This window comes from Lottia gigantea, assembly GCF_000327385.1.
Source record: "Lottia gigantea unplaced genomic scaffold LOTGIsca_21, whole genome shotgun sequence".
Lineage (NCBI taxonomy): Eukaryota > Metazoa > Mollusca > Gastropoda > Lottiidae > Lottia > Lottia gigantea.
In genome coordinates this window covers 1,050,270-1,056,061 of record NW_008708458.1, presented here as the reverse complement: position 1 = coordinate 1,056,061, position 5,792 = coordinate 1,050,270, and positions in this window count along the sequence as shown.

Sequence of the window (5,792 nt, the reverse complement as noted above, 5' to 3'; positions counted from 1 at the left end):
ACTGTCTGCTGAATAGGGGACTGGTTTTGATAACTGATTAACCTTTCGGAAAGATCTCATTAACTATAATGTTTATTTGAATGTCTACAAACTGATAAGATACCAATAAGCAAGATAATTCCATCAATCACAAATCTCGTCCAAAGAATGGAAAAATCGGGACTAAAGATAGTATAGAAGTGGAATCCTGCAAAAAGAAGTGCCGTCAGGTGATATATGATGTAAAATTGTGCCTTTTGGCATTGTAAAATGTATATAGATACGGTGTTTCTCCATTTCGATTCAGTATCTCTATCAGGGCATGTTCCTAAACTTTCAGATCACAGGCCAGGCCAAAATCTATTTATAATTAAGGAGGTATAATCTTGACGATTATAAAGATAATAAATGACTTATATTCAAGGGATTCAGAGCAAAATAATTTCTTTGTGATCATTACAATTTGATCTTTAGAAAATGATTTCCACTCCAAAGACCGCTAATTACACCGCAATCATCATATTCACTGACATGATATAATATTTTAAGTGTAGCTTAAGAGGATTTCCATGCATACGATTGAATCTTGCAGCAAATCAACGCGTTTGGATGAATGTTTCGTTCCAGAAATTGTCGAGTTCATTGATTGTATACAACAAATTTTTATTATCATATATCACACGTGCCTCCATCATCTTTCCGTTCTGGAGCCTTCAGATTATCAGGTTGAGGTAAATGCATTGCTTTAAACCACCCAAGGTTCAAAAACAAGTTTTCAAAGACGGCGTCCTCTGGCAAGAGAAAAAATACAAAAGAAATCAATGGTAACTTCCATTGGAATTGTCGAGAGACTTGAAACGCAAACCAATACTAATACTGGTCATAATTATAGTACAATCTACTATTTCACATGACCTTCCATTCATTAAATACTACTAATTATACTACTCCTAGTCAATGTTCTCACGTGACGTATATTTATCAATCACTGCTGCTGAAAGAACGGTTAAATATCTTTGACATTCCCGCCGTAATGATATTGTTGCATGTCTGAGCACCTGATGTTGCTTCCACACTGTGCTTGCTATTAACATTAAAGAGCGCTGTACTTGGTTTACGCGTTTAACCGATTGCCTGCAAAGCTAAACTCCAATATTCGCATGCTTTTTCTGGGAACGGAATGTTAATTATGTAAAATAATCTGTATTGGTTTTTTGAGAGGAATGTATCTAAGGTTGATAACGTGTGATTCTGGTCTAAGGTTCCATTCGGCAATCCATCTCAGTTTCCGTAAATCAAAATTTGTGCACAGCTTATAGCAGAAGAAGGACTGTTTCCGGTTTAATTAACAGAAGTACACTATTAATGAGCGCCATATAGACAAGAGTATTTCAATATACATGTAGATCCAATAAGAATCGGCGCGCAATGTATACACTAAATTCATGGGTACTTCTTCCGGTAGTTTTAAAATATAGGTCAAATGTTGCAAGTGGTCAGAAAGGAACAACTTATCGAATGATGTGATTTACAAATTTGATTGCGATTAAAATATTAACTCCATATTTAAAAATCTAAAATCTCAGCAAGCATGGACCTGCAGTTCTTAAAGAATTTTGTTTAAATTTACCTCCTAAATGGAAAGATTAAGCCTATAGATATTGCCTCTGTATGTTTTTCTGTAAATTACTGAAAGAAGTTGAACACGAGATAACACCTTTCGAATTTGATGCCAGTTTACCTCTTGATGCAGATCGACGCCTTTGATCCATGTAATCGTTCTGAAAGAGCGCCGTTATAATATCCCTTTCTAGAGACTGTGCTTGTTGAAGTCCTCTTAGTTTGGGAACATGAATTAACATGGGTATCTTATTATTAACATTCACTAGTGTATAGACACTATAAGATATAGTACAGTATAAAAAAAATCACAATTCATAAAATCGTATATGTCATTCAATGACAATTGGTAGGTGAATTGACATGGCGAGGAGGGTAATTGCGGGGCAGCACAAACTTTAATTCACCCGAAACTGATTATTGAAAAACAATATCCTCTTCAAATTCCAAATGCTATGTAGCCCGACAAATCTGGCCTTACCCGTTCCCTGGGCGTGATATACGGATATGATAGCGTCACTGTTAAGGCCCGACTCCAAAGGTCATGGAATAACCGGAAATGTCTTGATGGATTCATCAATGGTTAAGATTTGTATCGATCCAAAAAATAGATCGGAGTAACGCCCATAAAATCTGACCTTTGGAGTCTGGGGTTAACTGTGACGATATCACATGCGTAAGGCCAGATCTGTAGGGCCACACTTTATATTACTTAAAGTCATTGTGACATTTTAAATATTTTAAAGAGATGGCTGCTAGCCAGATGAGTTTTCTAAACAGTTTATCAAGTAAGTTTATTTCAACATGTTGAATGAACATCAAACAGTTTTCTGCATAATTTGATTTTAATCGGTATAAATGGCGACTGAAGATTTGAAGAGCTTGGTATTTTAATGAGTTCCCTGCTGAATACCTTGTTACATCAGAACATCATTTATAATTGGTAACATCCTCAAAATTAAATTTTGTTACTGACAGCCAAGATATAAGATATAAGCTTTGATGTAAAAAAAAAAGTATCATCTGAAAATGAATATTTGTCAGTGTTATCTGTTATACCCAAGCATGAGTGGCTCAAAAGTGTGGAATTGAAAGTTTGTGGAAACATCAGGCATGACATAAAAGGTAGTTCACCACAACTCACCGACACAGTTTTACGAAATGTGTTCTCATTAATCAAGACTTCCGACATGTCTATGGTTGTTTTTTACATAATCTGTATTAAAATGTTAAAATTCAGGATTGGTCTTTTTAGTTAATAAATTCCATTGCAACAAATTTTAGCAATATGCATTGAGAGGCTACGATTCTTGATTATGGAACCGGTCAGTCTTAGTCAGACAGAGAATCATTTACCATGTGATATTAGTGGCACTTAGTGCGAAGGGTATTTTTGGCCAAGCCAGCCACAGCTACCAAAGGTGCTGGCTTATCTGCAGCCAGTAATGTTGATATAACCCCCCAGTCAGTTGAAAATTGGCAAGCTGGTTGGCTCACTAAGTTCACTTTTGCAATAAAAGCTGAAAAGCATTGACAAACTGCGTAAACTGTGATATACAATATTGGGAATTTACACGGTTGTATTATTGATGGCTTGTGGACCAATTCAGATTGGACAACCTATTACAATCAGCGTAAGTCATAGTGCTTGTATGGATAGGCTTATTAGGTATGTATTTGAAAAGACACAGATATTTTCAAAGTACACACAAGGCAGTGAGGATAACATGTTATTTTAGGAACTGTACGATGATTATGTTTAAGGATCATTGGTCTGAAATTCCTGGAATGGTTGTTGGATCCAAAGTCCTTCGCGACGACACTATCAAAGACTAGATGTTATGACCAGAAGCAGGTGCTTGGAGCCATTAGAATCAGGACTGACCAATGTCCACATATAATTGATAATAATGATTCAGATATTAAAGCCAATACACGTGGGAATCAGATCAATTCGTGATTTCTTAGACAAGGATGATTGATGTGTTTCGCTGACCTACAAGGAATATTAATCGTTCATATTATATTATATATCACTATTTATAGTTTGTCCTCCTTCAGTTTGATACATGATATTATTTAATTAACTCAAAGTTACAAGGTCGTATCATTCCCAGTGTATAGAATTGTGTTCGACTAATTACCTACCAGCATTATAGCTCTGTGACATAATAATATACAGATTTACAGCCGAGAATTTTGACGAAAGAGGCTTATTATCCCCATTAAACCGAATTGCATTAAAGACATTGTAATCTAAGTATTTCTTTCTCGTGTCAGCAATGCACGATGGTGAAATGGCTGTCCGTCGACAATACACATCATTTTCTCTAATAGCCTTATGCCCGTATTGAAATTAATTTTAAAATGTTAGATTTTTTGCTCAAGATGGAAACCAAGGAGTGATAGATATCAGCAAAAATTATTAGCTGTGTCTGATTTATGTAGTTGTTGATAAGTATAAGAGATGTCTTTTCACAGCTCAAAATTAATTTCGATTATCATCTTTTCTCGAAGGTCGCAATATTGGCTGCTTTATCAGCTTGGTCTTGTGAGACATCACATATCATATTAATTAAATCATACCAAGAAATAATAAATATTATAAGCTAAACAGATAACGATAGGTGGAATAAAACCAGTTTACCAGGGGATTAGAGTAACAATCTATAAAAAAATAAAGATGAGCTTTCTGTCGATTATCACAAAGTTTATAATAGAATAGTGACACTTGCCGTCAATACTGGAATCCACGAGGACTCGAGCAACAGAAATGAACAATTACTGACATGATTGAATTATACAAACTTTCACTGTACGGTGACTCCCTAAAGACTCACATTGTCAATAACCTTTCATTACTTTACTCTTATTTAAAGCTGGTTTCACTATTATGTGCAGCGGTTAATGCCTCAGAGGTATTTCTAGTTCCAAGAATAATTTAATTTATGGATTTAAGTTAGGGATTGAGTGAGATCATATGAAGATAATGCATTATGCAGTGAGAGAAACTACTTACATTAGAAGTTCACACACTTATAGTCTTCTGTTTATTGGGAAATTCCAACCGCTATTCAAATCGAACATTCTCCCAGGAATACAAAAACGGTCAGGATTCAAATAAACTTTTCGAAAATACAGCCTAATTCACAATTAGGTACTAGAGTGTTAGAGCCGACAACGGACCGACTCTCGGAAGCAATGGTACAGGAATCAGAATTGATCTTACATTGAGGAAGATTCGGCACAACTTGGATTGTCCCGACAAATCTGGCCTTATCCGTTAATTATTTCCCATCCGTTTACGATAAAATGGAAGGCCAGAGAATTAATTGAGAAGAAAGGAGATTTTTACGCAAAAACAAAGGATACCATATAAAAAGTATTTTGCTATGAAAAAACAAGTCAATTACACCAAGAAGTGAGAATACACGTCCCGTTCAGGAGACACATGAGAATACAGTAATTGGACCGAAAATTCAATAACTTTCAGTTCTTTCGTAAGAGCTCAAAGACTGTTGGTGAATTTCCATCGGTCCTCATCGTTGAGTATGTCAGCGAAATGGATTGCAAAGTTTAAAACAAAGTCTCTTTGGCATCCTAGATTGTAAGCACATTAAGTGATTGTCATATCGATGATATTAATTTTGTCATGTCGAAGATATAATTCAACATTATAAATACATCCAAGTATTATGTTTCAAACGTGGGTTTATCAATTACTAGTATTGATATTACCTATTTAATTAGATATTTGATAAACTTAAGTACATTTATATCGTTGAAATGTGAAATGAAGTAGCTATGATTCAGTTTTCAAAACACCGTTTCATAACTTTTGTGCTGCAATTGAATTTTCAAAATAAGAAAGGTAAGCGTCTCTTTGCAAGACAATCAAGATGTTTATGTATTTTTAGCGATCAGGTTGACAGCTCAAAGGAGTAATGACTCTCGTTTAAAGCTTAAACCAAATTAAGTAGTACTAGCGTCACATTCACGTGTCGTGATATTGGGATAGAGTACTTTATTTTTATTCGTTTACCGACAATGTCTGTACAAATCGCGATAATTAACCACACGACCAAATGACAAACAGATTTGACCAACACGGCTTTTGTGAACTCATATCAGACTTTCAAGAGAACTCGGAAACCAGTGGTGAAGCCAAAAGGGGAACAGAGGGGGCAGTGGAC